This window comes from Gossypium hirsutum, chromosome A04 (assembly GCF_007990345.1).
Source record: "Gossypium hirsutum isolate 1008001.06 chromosome A04, Gossypium_hirsutum_v2.1, whole genome shotgun sequence".
NCBI lineage: Eukaryota > Viridiplantae > Streptophyta > Magnoliopsida > Malvales > Malvaceae > Gossypium > Gossypium hirsutum.
In genome coordinates, this window is record NC_053427.1 from 50,482,178 (window position 1) to 50,497,229 (window position 15,052).

A 15,052-nucleotide genomic window follows, 5' to 3' on the forward strand; every position below is an offset into this window, starting at 1 on the left:
GATCCTTTTTATACATTTTCACTAAAAATCACTTAGTAAAAGTTGTTTATCACACCTTAAACTTACAATATCTTCTATCAAACATCAAAATACATACATGTCACACATGGGTAAATTTTTAAACATGAACCCTACTTCAAAACAATGGTAGAAATAGCAAGATCGGGTGATAACGACTTTAAAAATTTAAAGAGCATTAAAAACGGGGCTAGGATGTACTTACAATCAAGCTTGAAAGTTGAAGAAAACCCTAGCTATGGTGTCTCCAAATTTTCAGCTAAGGGTTGGAGAAGATGGACAAATTTTGGCTTTATTTTCCCTTTTTATTCTTTTATTTACCAAATGACCAAAATGCCCTTTTTACCAAACTTTAAAATTTTATCTCACTATGTCCATTTTTGTCCACTAACTTAAGAAATAGTCTAATTATCATACAAGGACCTCTAATTTAAAATATCATAGTAATTGGACACCTTAACATGTAGAACTCAACTTTTGCACTTTTTACAATTTAGCCCTTTTTACTAAATTGAGTGCCCAAACGTCAAAATTTTCGAATGAATTTTTCAGGAAATCATTCCATGAAATTGTAGACCATAAAAATATAATAAAATTGAAATTTTCTATGTCGAATTTATGGTCCAGAAACCACTATTCTAACTAGCCCCAAAATTGGGCTAGGCTGTTACAACTCTCTCCCCTATAGGGATTTTCGTCCCCAAAAATCTTACCAGAAAATAGGTTTGGGTACTATTTTCTCATAGCCTCCTTAGGTTCCCACGTAGCCTCTTCAGCACTATGTCTTTGACATAAAACCTTCACTAGGGCTATATTTTTATTTCTTAACTGTTTAACTTACTGAGCCAAGATCTTAATCGGTTCTTCACCGTACGTCATATCCAGTCGGATCTCAATCTTTGATGGACAAATCACATGTGAAGGATCAGAACAATATTGTCTCAACATCAACACATGAAACACATTATGAATTCTTTCCAACTCTTTCAATAATCTCGTACGGCCCAATGAAACGTGGACTCAACTTGCCTTTACGGCTGAATCTGAGAATCTTCTTCCACGGATATACTTTCAAAAATATTTTATCCCCAACTTGAGACTCAATCTCTTTTCTTTTCAAATCTGCCTATGAATTTTGTTGGTCTGAAGTTGTTTTCAAGCAATCACAAATTATCTTTATTTTTTCTTCGGTTTCCTTAACCAAGTCAACCCCCGTGAATCTATTTCTCGTTAAGCTCGGTCCAATACAAAGGTGTTCTGCACTTGTGACCATACAATGCCTCATAATGTGCCATTTTTACACTCGACTGATGGCTGTTGTTATAGGCAAATTAGACTAATGGCAGATATTTTTTCCCAACTACCCTCAAATTCTAGAACACAGCATCGAAGCATATCTTCAAGTATCTGAATTACCCTTTCGGATTGACCGTCGGTCTGTGGATGAAATGTAGTACTAAAATTCAATTTCATACCCAAGGCTTCTTGCAACTTTTTCCAAAACCTCGAAGTGAATCTTGGATCCCTATCCGAGATAATAGAGATAGGCACACTGTGCAATCTCACAATCGCATTAATGTACAGTTCAACTAGCTTATCAAGCAAGTAATCAGTATGTACCGGTATAAAGTGAGCCGATTTTGTCAATCTATCAACAACAACCCAGACAGTATCTTTCTTTTTCGACGTCAAAGGCAAACCCGTTACAAAATCCATCATAATCCTATCCCATTTCCACTCAGGTACCATCACTGGATGAAGTAAACCTGAAGGTACATGGTGTTCAGCTTTCACTTATTGACAAATCAGACAGATCAAAACAAACTCGGAGATATCTATTTTCATGCTCGACCACCAATACATTTTCATCAAATCATTATACATTTTTGTACTACCGGGTGTATAGATAAACAACCATTATGTACTTCATGAAGAATTTTCCAAATGATTCATCATTTTTTGGTACACAAATTCTACCTCGGAACATCAAACAATCATTGAATCCGACATGAAAATCTGAACCACTAACCGATTCATAATAAGCTCTTTTGGCTTGCAAATCATTGTCACATTTCTGGGTTCCACAAATCTGTTGAATAAACATCGGCCTAGCTCTCAACTCGGCTAGAATAGAACCGTCATCGGATAAAGTTAATCTCGTGTTCAATGCCCTCAAAGCAAACAAGGCCTTCCTACTCAAGGCATCTGGGACTACATTCACTTTACCCGGATGATAGTCAATCACTAACTCATGATCTTTCAACAATTCGAGCCATCTTTGTTTCCGTAATTTCAAGTCCTTCTGAGTCATCAAATACTTTAAACTCTTATGGTCAGTAAAAACATGACATTTCTCATCGTACAAATGATGTCACTATATCTTCAAAGCAAATACAATAGCGACTAATTCCAAATCATACGTTGGGTAATTCTTCTCATGCGGTTTCAACTATCTCGAGGTATAAGCTATTACTTTGCCCTCTTGCATCAACATACATCCTAATCCATTTAATGATGCGTCGCTATAAATTACGAATTCTTTTCTCGGTTCAGGTTGCACTAAAACCAGTGCCTCAGTCAATAAAGCTTTCAATTTCTCAAAACCTTGCTGACATTTTTTGGACCATTCAAACTTGACATCTTTTTGCAAGAATCTCGTCATAGGAGTAGCTATCATAGAAAATCCTTTAACAAATCGTCTATAATAATTGGCTAATCCCAAAAAGCTTCTAACCTCAAATACATTCTTTGGTGATTTCCACTCAACAATATCAGAAATCTTGCTCGGATCAACTCGAATACAATCACCTGAGATAATATGGCCCAAAATCCAACTTTTCTGAGTCAAAATTCACTTTTACTAAACTTAGCATACAACTATTTGTCTCTCAAAATTTGTAAAATAGCTCTCAAATGCTTGGTATGCTCGGTCTCATCATGAGAATAAATCAGTATGTCATCAATAAAAACAACTACAAACTTATCCAAATATGGTCAAAAAATTTGGTTCATCAAGTCTATGAAAACAATAGGGGCATTAGTTAATCCAAATGGCATAACAAGAAATTCATAGTGCCCGTACCTTGTTCTGAAAGTAGTTTTCAACACATCTGACTCTTTAACTCATAACTAATAGTAGTCGGATTTCAAATCAATCTTTGAAAACATGGTTGCTCCTCTCAACTGGTCAAACAATTTATCAATCATTGGTAAGGGATACTTATTCTTTATGGTGACCTTGTTGAGCTGTCGGTAATCAATGCACAATATCATGGATCCATCTTTCTTCTTTACAAATAACACTGGAGCATCCTAGGGGGAATAACTCGGTCTCGCGAATCCCTTATCTGTTAACTCTTGCAACTGAGCTTTCAACTCTTTTAATTCAGTTGGAGCCATCCTATACGGAGTAATAGATATCGATGAAGTACCAAGGACTAACTCAATGCCAAACTCAACTTCTCTAACCGGGGGTAACCCAGGCAACTCTTTTGGGAACACGTCTAGATATTCACAAACTATCGGCACTGATTCAACTTTTAATTCAGACTCTTTTGTATTCAGCACATAAGCTAGATAAGCCTCATAGGCTTTTCTTATACATTTCTGAGCTGACATCGAAGAAATCACCACAGGCAATCTATTTGACTCATCTGATTCAACTCAAAGAATTTCACCATTTTCACATTTCAATTCAATAACTTTCTGTCTACAATTTACTAAAGCATAATGCAACTTTAGCCAATCCATACCCAAAACAACATTAAACTCATTAAATGGCAACAACATCAAGTCAGCCGAAAAACAGTAACCTTTAATCATCAAAGGACATTCCTTACATAATTTGTCAATTAAAACATGCTTGCCTAAAGGGTTTGGCACCTTAATCACAAATTTGGTAAACTCAACAGACGATTTCTTATTATTTTACAAATTTATACAAACATACGAATGAATAGATCCAGCGTCAATCGGTGCAACAACATTAGTATCATAAAGAGAAAAAGTACCAATAATAATATCGGGAGATGTCGCTTCTTTGCGAGCACGGATGGCATAGGCTCTCGCCGGTGCTCTCGCTTCCGATCTTATAGCTGTATCTTTAGCCACTCCTTTAATACTAGCTCCATTTCTAGTATTCCTCGGGGGCCTTCCTTTAGAAGTAGTATTACTAGGCCTTGCACTTTGGAACTTCTCTTTCTCTGCCATCTCTGGGCAATCTTTGATAAAATGATCTTGAAAACCATACTTAAAACAAACCCGATCATTCTTTCTACATTCGTTGGGATGACATCTGCTACACTACTGACATTCGGGTCTGTTAGACTTCACATTACCCACACTCGCCATTGAGGTGGCTTGAGATTTAAAACTCGAATGTTGTTTCCCATGATCTCTGTGTGAATACCCTGCTAAAAAATTCAAACGGGAATACATTTCTTTAGACTTCTTGGACTGAGATGGAAACGACTTACTCATCAGTCTCTTCTTCGAGTCTCTAGCTTCAAGATCAGCTTTCCTTTTCTCTTTGTTCAATTCTTTGGCCTTCCAGCCCGTTCAACCAACACCACAAACTCTTTCAGCTCTAAAATCCTGACTCTCACACGAATGTCTTCATTCAATCCATCCTCAAATCTCTTGTACATGATGGCCTCATTGGAAACACACTCCTGAGCATACTTACTCAGTCTGACAAACTCTCGCTTATACTCTGTTACGGTCATACGACCCTGTTTCAGCTCAAAAAATTCTTTACGTTTCTAATCGATGAACTATTGGCTAATAAACTTCTTTCAAAACTCCTCTTGAAAGAAGTCCCATGTAACCCTCTCTTTCAGTACTAATGATACTATTGTATTCCACCAACCGTATGCAAGATCTCTTAGAAGCAAGATAGCACACTTTAAACACTCATCTGGTGTGCAGGACAACTCACCAAATTCCCTGGTGGAGTTTTTGAGCCAAAACTTGGCTCTCTCGGGATCATCATCCATATTAGCTCTGAAATCCTCAGCCTCATGCTTCTGGATTTTATCCACTGGGGGCTTATGCATTCTTACAAAGTCCATTCCTTGTGGGGCTACGGGAACTGGTCGAGGAATAGGTAGGGGTGGAGGAGGTTGGGCATTTGGATTTGTTCAAACAAATTTCGTATACCACTTGTTCATCATATGGAGAAAGGCTTTCCTGCCTCCTTCTCCTTGACTAACCATTGGGGGTCTACTATCAAACGGTGCTGCCCCTTGAGTAGAAGCCGGCGCATTACTTTCAACTTTATCAGCCTTAGCTAGATTGGGATCCATTACTATATGAAGACACAATTTACAATTGTCAGGAGTCATCACACTATCATAGTTTATTTATGGCTTGTATAGCTAGACTCTTACATATGCTACGTTAGTTTGAGAATCTACTAAATCGTAGCTCTAATACCACTAAATGTAACACCCCTTACCCGTATTCGAACCAGAATAGGTACGAGGCATTACCGTACTTAAACACAAACAAACATTCAAAACCAAGACATGAATTTCCATCCAAATTTAAAACTTTTTGCATGCAGTCATATCGTCCCAAATATAGGCCTACAAGGCCCAAAACATACATTAGAAGCGGTTCGGGACTAAACTGAGAACTTTTAAAAAAATTTTAAAACACTTAGAAAAATTTTCATCAGAACAGGGGTCACACGCCCGTATGGCTTTGGGACACGCACGTGTTGGCAAATCGTGTGGTCACACACACCCGTGTCCCTAACCTATGTAACTCTCTGTTTATGATGTCGTCAACATTTAAAAGTCACACGACCAAGTCACACGCCCATGTGCTTAGGTCATGTAGGCGATTTAATTTTCATAATTTGTCATAAAATAGGTGCAGACTTCATACGCCCTGGGCTCGCGCAAATTTTGTGGCAGGGGTAGGGTCGGTCAAATCATCCACAGGTACATAAACTGCTTGAATAGAAGTTATGGATCCCTCCTTGGTAGAAGTAATTCTTTCTTCTAAAGTCCCCATTTCGGTACTAAGGGTGGGTTGATAACCCACAGCGGAAGCCATTCTACCCCATAAGACAGATACTTCGGATCCCGCTTGGACAAAATGGAAGATATTGTCTATAAATAGAAGTACGTCTTGTTCATTAACATCTTAAAAGTATTCTGCCATAGTTAAGGCAATCAATCCAACTTTTGTACGAGCTCCTAGTGATTCATTCATTTGACCGTAGATAAAGCCACTTTTGATTTCGCAAGATTTTTTTCATTAATTACTCCAAATTCTTTCGTTTCCATGTAAAGATAATTTCCTTCATGAGTCCGTTCACCTACTCCGCCAAATACGGATATGTCCCTATGAACTTTGGCAATATTGTTGATCAATTCCATAATGAGTACAGTTTTACCTACCTCAGCCCCCCAAATAGTCTGATTTTTCCTCCACGACGATATGGAGCTAAAAGATCGACTACTTTAATTCCTACTTCAAAAATAGATAATTTTCTATCTAATTGTATGAAAGCGGGCTTAAATTTATGAATAGGGGATGTTGTGCGAGTACCTACAGGACCTAAATTATCAACGGGCTCCCCAAGCACGTTAAAAAATTGTCCTAGGGTTGCTTCGCCGACTGGAACACTTAAAGCAACTCCCGTCTCAATCACTTCCATTCCTCTCGTTAGACCATCTTTAGCGCTCATAGCTATAGCTCTAAATCGATTATTTCCTAATAATTGTTGTACCTCACAAGTTACATTAATTTGTTGACCAGTAGTATCTCGACCCTTAACTACTAGGGCGTTGTAAATATTAGGCATCTTGCCCCGGGAAAAGGCTACATCTAGTACTGGACCAACGATTTGAGAAATACGCCCCAAATTTTCTTTTTCAAGCATGGAGACTCCAGGAACAGAAGTAGTAGGATTTATTTCCATAATAAAATGAAATAAGTCAAATTTTTTTCCAAAATTATCTAATACAAAATAAATCTTTGACATGAGGTTGATCGGTTAATTCAATAAGAAATGGGGGTTAACGCTTGATTTCGTTGGTCCCATCCAATTCAAGTGCATGCAATTGGATTGTTTCCTTATTCAATGAAGGAATTTTTTAAGTTCAACCAACATATTTTCAAAATAAGAAGTGGATAAATAAAAATTTTGGGAGAGTCTTTCATTTGTCTATCATTATAGGCAACACCATCCATATTATCTATGGAATTCGAACCCGAACTCTATTTATGATTCCTTATTTCTATCTCATTAGCCTTGTTTCAATTTTATTTCGTATTTTATTTCAATATATCGATTTTTTTTACTTTACGTCCAACCTCTCCCCCCTTTTTCCATCTATATTCCCTTTTTTTTTTTCATTTCAGGGCCGAATTACGCCTATTTTCACATCTAGGATTTACATATACAACATATATTACTGTCAAGGGTGAATTTCTTATTTCTTATTATTGAGCTTATGATATACAATATATAATTTATATTAGATGTTACAATATTAATTCTATTATATATTTATCTATTCTATTATATATATTCTAATATATATTAGTATTATTTTTATATTATTTATCTATTTCTATTTCATTTATTTCATTTGCTTTTAGAATTTTGAGTCAAAAAAAAGTAAGGAATTATAAACTTGAAAAATACAGATCGAGTTGCGCCATACATATGAAAGAATATAGAATAATGCTATATTTGGTGAATTAAATGCCATGGTCTAATAAGGAACCTTTCGGATTCGTTGATAATTTTTTGAAAGATTTCTTCGAAAAGGTTTCATTAACTCCTCATTTATATCGATTAGACCTTGTTGTTGCGAGAATGCTTAATTCATGAGTTGTAGGGAGGGACTTATGTCACCACAAATAGAGACTTAATCAAGTGTTGGATTCAAAGCTGGTGTTGAATAGTATAAATTAACTTATTATACTCCTGAATATGAAGTCAAAGATACTAATATCTTGGCAGCCTTCCGAGTAACTCCTCAACCCGGAGTTCTGCCTGAGGAAGCAAGGGCCGTAGTAGTTGCTGAATCTTCTACTGGTACATGGACAAAGTGTGGACCGATGGGCTTACTAGCCTTGATCCTACCATATTGAGCCCGTTCCTAGAGAAGAAGATTAATATATATGTTACGTATATTTTTTTATGCCTACTAAGATGATGAATGTGTGAAATGTGTGTTATTGAAAGCCATATGTTAATTCGATATAGTAAAATATTTTAATTCATGTCATTAAGTTGTAATTGCATTAATGGATGCTTCATATGATTTTAATTAACTACTCTTTTCTGTCAATATGTTCTGTATAATCAATGTTGGAAGTTGTGAGAGATTATATTTTTTAAAAGCATGCTTACAAAAATGATTTAGGTAGTATTATGAATAATTTTGAGCATTGAATATTCAGTTGAATATTAATAAAAGTGCTTAATTACATAAGTTTAATAATGAGCATGAGAATTGATTACTCTGTTATCTATTTTTTGAGCCTCGAAATGAAGTAATGGCTCGATTGAGTAACCAAAGGTAGGTGCTTGTCTGTCATTTACCTTTGTATCTAAAAGTTTGATGTTCCTAAGTATGCTCTGTTGATGTTGAAAAATCAAAAGAGTAATTCAGGGTAGCTGCTCGGGTTGCAAAAGGTTAAGTGTGTGGTTGTGATAAAGGTTCCTATTTCATATGTTTTAGGCCTTTGCTTGGTTTTTAAGTGAAAAATCACATTTTAACCTACTTTTCATGTTTAGTTCTTCATTTGTGCATAATTGCCTTTTTAGTTTATTAAGCCTTCTTTTTATGAGATTTTAATAACAAATATGTGACAGCCCTAAATTGACCCTAGTCGGGAAGTGGTTTCGGGACCACAAAACCGAGTTAAGAAAATAATTAATTGTTATATTCTATGCTTATTATGTGTGTACATGCATATGTGGAAATTTCATTCCCTAATTTTGCCAATTGTATGAGGAATTATTAATTAGGGATCAACATGAGACATGGTGAAATATGATAGGCTAATTTTAAAGGGCTTATTAGTGCATGTCAACACAAAGGTGGACTTGCATGTCAAATTTGCCCAATTCCCTTATAGTGGCCGGCCAAGATGGATTGATGATGGGCAATTTATTTGTGAATTAGATTTTATAATAGGAAATTGGGGTATTGGAGACATAAGGAATAATAGAAAGAATGGGAAGAAAACAAAGTCTTAACTTTGTTCTTCTTAGCCGAACCAAGAGGGAGAGAAGGGGGAGCAAACATTCGGCCATTGAAACCTAAGGAAGGTTAGTGAATCAAGTTAGATTTTTTTTGAAATTCTAGTTTGTTTTAGGTTACTCATCATGCTACTTACTTAGCCCATGCCAAAACTTTGAATTTGGATGGTTGAATTGAACATTCGGTTATGGTAGATAAGGAAGGAATTTGATTTTTATCTTTAAGTTTTGATGAAGAAATTGTTGATGAAAGAAGTTGATCTTGTTAAAAACTATAATTTCTAATACTCATGTGTGTAATAGCCGAACCTAGACCTTGCTTAATGCCTTGAGCAAATGCCGATTTGGTGTTTTGAAATGGATGAATTAGGTGCTTGATTTCCTAAAGGTTCGGCATAGTACATGATATTTTGTTAGTATGCTTTCGAAGAATTTGAGTAGTGTTATGTATAAGTAAGATTATTACGTACGGTCTTGGCGGTATATATGTACAATCGATCAATAGGCATTAAAAGGCTAAATGTGTGAATTTAAGGTATAAGAACCTATAGGTAATTACATAGATAATGTTGGAAATTAATGTAGTGTATTCGGCCATGTAGAGTATATCCTAGAGATATTATGTTTAATTCTCTATAATCGGCTAAATGAGTGATAATGGGTTATAATGTTGAATGGAATTATATGTATAAGTGGTTAGTAAAGTGATTAAACTACCGAATTTAATTAGTAAATGTGTTCTAAGCTTGATGAATTTTGAGATGCGATTGGGAGTAAATTTGTCATGAGCATACTTTGTTAATAATAAATATGATAAATGTATATATATATAGCTGAATGTGATATGTGTGAATTATATGTTAAATCAAGGCTTGGTAAGCTAGCTATTAAGGTGAAATGCTAATGTTAGTATTTGATTTGGTAATAATCTGTTTGGGGACAGCAGCAGTAAGGTGATTTTGGAAAATCGCCATAAATTGTAGGAGTTGAATTAGAAGCTGAGTGAATTATGTCATTAAAGCTTGAAGAGTCTATTTTCTTACAAAAGAAACTATAAAAACAAAAGAGTTACCGATCTTGAGATATTTGAAGTATTGTGGGGCTGAGTCATAATGACTGCTGGATTCCCTGTTCTGTTTTTAGAAAATCATTATAAATTGTACAAAAATGATTATAAGATAAAATTTATATGCTTAGACTCCTTAATGAGTCTAGTTTCTAATGAGATCAAATACAACACATTTTGAATTCTGTAGAGTGAGAAATTGGATTCGTAGTGAAGAGTGGTCAGAATAGTCAAACAGTGAACAGGGGAAACTTTAAGAAAAATCTGGTATTGATTGGCCAAGCCTAAAATTCTGAAAATTTTATGGATGGAAGATATACGAGTCTATATTCAGGGAAAATTAACGGCAAGTGATTTGGAGTTTAGTAGCTCCAGTTATAAGTAATTTAGTAACTACTGCTCAGGAAAACAGCTCGTAGTGAATATGTGATTTTGTTGTAAACATTAATGAAAGTTTGCCGATGAATTATTTATTGATTAATATAAAGCTTGCTATAATCTATGTGTGTGAAAGTCGGATCAATATATATAATATTATTCTGAAAGTAATACTTGAATAGTCGATTAATGACTATTTTAAATTTTGTTGAACTTAAGCTCAAGAGCAAAGGGGAACTAGATCCGATAAAGGGAAGGAAAAAGTAATTGAATAGCCGTTGAAGTCGTTCGACGACATTTGAGGTAAGTCTTCGAGTAATGACCCTACTTGAATTATATTGAAATGAATAGTCATACTATGACGGATAGTCGAATGTGCTTAGAGACTATGTTATAAAGCCAATTGAAATTATGCTCTTTGTGTGCGGCTACTGAGCCGAAATTTGAAAGGTTTAATAAATGTTTTGTGTTTGAGCCTTAGTAACGAAGAAATGAAATGGATGTGTTATGATTATTGATATATGTGTGCATGAGCATTGGAATATATCCGGGCTAAGACCCGAAGGCAATTATGCGAGTTGATATATCCGGGCTAAGACCCGAAGGCAATTATGCGAGTTAATATATCCGGGCTAAGACCCGAAGGCAATTATGCGAGTTGATATATCCGGGCTAAGACCCGAAGGCAATTATGCGAGTTAATATATCCGGGCTAAGACCCGAAGGCAATTATGCGAGTTGATATATCCGGGCTAAGACCCGAAGGCAATTATGCGAGTTAATATGTCCGGGCTATGACCCGAAGGCAATTATGCGAGATGATATATCCGGGCTAAGACCCGAAGGCAATTATGCAAGTTGATATGTCTGGGTTAAGACCCGAAGGCAAAGGTGTTTGCGGTTGTATTCGGTTAAATACCGAAGAAACTTGGGTTTGAATGTGAGCGTTTTGTGCTGTAACTAATTCAATAAATATGCTCGACCAACCCGAACGATAAGGTGTGTTGCATGTGCATTGGAAAAGTCGATTCGTTTTAAATAGTATTCGCGCGATCGGCTAACGAATTTTCGGCTTTTAGAAAGGTTGATACTTTGTGTATATATGTTGATGGAGTGTGAAGTAAGTATGATTATGAGAATGTGTGTTAATAAAGTGACTTAGTTAGTTATGTGAATGTAATACTGTAGTCAAAGCCGATTTCATTACTTGAGACTTACTAAGCTTAAAATGCTTACCCGGTTGCTTTGGCTCTCTGTTTTATAGATTTTGTTCGTTAGCTATCGGATTCGGGATCAGCGAAGTCGAAGTCATCTACACTATCAAGCTCTTTTGGTACTCTTTTAGTTAAACTCTGGATATGGCATGTATAGGACTACCCCCTGTTGTTTAAGTTCTTTTGTGATGTATGTGTGTAAAGCCATGCGAAAATGGCTTGTAGATGTGGAGTATGGCATTAGACCATTTGTGTTTATGTATGTATATATATGGTTTCACGATGTGACTATGGATTGAAATGGAAGTGTTGGGCTAATTATCAGCCATTGGAATGGCTAAATATGATCACATGTGGACCTATGTATGGCAAAACCCTAGTTGGTCCATGGTAACCACAAAATAGGTAAAGTTTATCTTGAAAACAGATTTTGACAGCAACAGTGGTGTAGAATTGAAAAATCACATAAATTCGTAGGAGTGGAATTAAATAGTGAATAAATTATGTAATCGAACCTTGATGAATCTACTTTCATATGGAAGTAACGAAACAATTATAGGAACAGTACAGAAAGAGATATTCGGGTTCTTGTGGAACAGGGCCAGAACAGTTTCTGGATTCACTGTTCCGCCTTTGGAAATTCACTATAAATTGACCAGAGATAATTAGGGGTCATACCATATATGTATGGATTCCTCTCTGAGTCTAGTTTCCATAGAAACAAACGGCATTAGTATTGAAGCCCTGTGCAGAGAGATATCCCAGTCGTAATGGGAAAAGGTCAGTGTAGTCGACCCCTGTAACATGAGAGACTTTGACTAATAAACTGTACTAATTGGCCCGACCAAAAATTCTAGAAAAAAAATATATAGGTGGGGAAATGAGTCTAGTTTCAGGGAAAAATCACAAAACTGATTTTTGAATTGTGAAACTCAAGATATGATTTTTGAAGCGACTAGTACTCAGACTGGGCAGTGTCTGGAAAAATTTTTAAAAGTCTGTCAACACCTCGTATTCGACTCCGGTGACGGTCTCGGGTTCGGGGTGTTACAATTTAGTGGTATCAGAGCTACGGTTTAGTCGATTCTAGGACTACCGTAATGTGTTGGGGTCTAGCTATACATGCCATTTTATGTGATTAATTGATAGTGTGGTGATTTCTGACATTTGCAAATGTGTTTATTTATAGTAATGGATCCCGATCCCAACCGAGCGGTAGCTGATGATCTTGAGAGTGTAGCGCCTGCTCCCGCACAAGGGACAGCGCCGGTGGACTCTCAACCTAATGCGAGTAACCCGAACGATGAAGCTAGACAAGCTTTCTATAGCGTGATGAATGATTGGTTCAACCAATACATTCGAACTAATACGGCTGTTCCACAACCTCCATTCCCGACAAACACCACCCCCGCACCTACAATACCTCCGGTAACTGACCAAATAAGGTCAAATAAGCCCCCAGTTGACCGAATCCGAAAACATGGGGCTACTGAATTTAAAGCTACGGATAGCGACGATGCCGAGCAAGCTGAATTTTGGTTGGACAACACTATCCGGGTACTCGATGAGCTATCTTGTACACCCGATGAATGTCTAAAGTGTGCTATCTCCTTGCTACGTGATTCTGCCTACTATTGGTGGAGTACTCTGACTTCTGTCGTGCCCCGGGAGCAAGTAACTTGGGAGTTTTTCCAAACTGAGTTTCGGAAAAAGTATATCAGTCAGAGATTTGTTGATCAAAAACGGAAGGAATTTCTTGAGCTTAAGCAAGGTTCTATGTCAGTTACTGATTACGAGCGAAAATTTGTTAGACTTAGTAGATACGCTCGGGAATGTGTTTCGTCCGAGGCTGTTATGTGTAAACGCTTCGAAGATGGGCTGAATGAAGATATAAAAATGTTCGTTGGCATTCTTGAGATACGAGAGTTCGTAGTACTTGTCGAGCGAGCTTGTAAAGCCGAAGAGCTTAGAAAGGAAAAACAAAAAGTTGATGTGGGAACCGGGGAGTTTCGTAAAAGATTCTCGGGAAAGTCTCATCAACAGGCATCGAAGAAATTTCGAGATGATGTGGGCCGGTCTAAAAGCACTTCGGGCCTTTTTAGACGAGATCGTGATCGACCCCCTGTGGGTACACGAGGCACTTCAGTCGCCAGTGTTGGGAATGAACGTCGAGGCCGAACGGAATGTCGACATTGCGGTAAATGGCATTTGGGGAGTTGTAGATTCCATGGCCGCTCCTGTTACAAGTGCGGATCAGTGGACCACTTCATTAAAGATTGCCCGAGGCTGTCCGAACAGAATGTAAATCAGAGTGGGAAACCGGGTGCTACCACTGCTCGAGGTAGACCATCTAGAAATATGGGCAATGCTAGTGGTGGTCAGAGAGGATCTAGAGATGCTACGACCAGATCCGAGGCTAGTGCACCTGCTAGAGCATATGCTATACGTGCCCGCGAGGATGCTTCTTCGCCTGATGTTATTACCGGTACTTTTACTCTCTTTGATACTAATGTAATTGCTTTGATTGACCCCGGTTCTACTCATTCGTACATATGTGAAACCTTAGCATCCAGTAAGACTTTACCTATTGAGTCTACTGAGTTTGTAATTCGGGTGTCAAATCCCTTGGGTCGTTACGTGCTTGTCGACAAAGTGTGTAAGAAATGTCCCCTAGCAATTCGAGGTTCCTGTTTTCCAGCGGACTTGATGCTTTTGCCGTTTGATGAATTTGATGTTATCCTTGGGTTGGATTGGTTGACCGTGCATGATGCGGTTGTGAATTGCAAAAGCAAGACTATTGATTTGAGGTGTGCAAATAACGAAGTAATCCGAGTTGAGTCTACGGATTTGGATGGGTTGCCCGCTGTAATATCCTCAATGTTGGCCCAGAAATATGTGAGAAAAGGGTGCGAAGCATACCTTGCGTATGTACTGGATGACCAAGAACTAGAAAAGAAACCTGAATCTGTGCCGGTGGTTTGTGAATACCCGGATGTTTTTCCTGAAGAATTGCCGGGTTTACCACCTGTTCGAGAGATAGAGTTTGGTATTGAGCTTGTACCTGGGACTACGCCGATTTCGATAGCTCCGTATCGTATGGCACCAACTGAGTTAAAAGAGTTGAAAGCTCAGCTGCAAGAATTGACG

General features: G+C 37.3%; 1 pseudogene; it reads right to left on the minus strand.

Moving 5' to 3' along the window:
* Positions 1-5,901: 5,901 nt before the first annotated feature.
* LOC121228072 (ATP synthase subunit beta, chloroplastic-like) lies at positions 5,902-6,949 on the minus strand (annotated as a pseudogene).
* Positions 6,950-15,052: the final 8,103 nt, after the last annotated feature.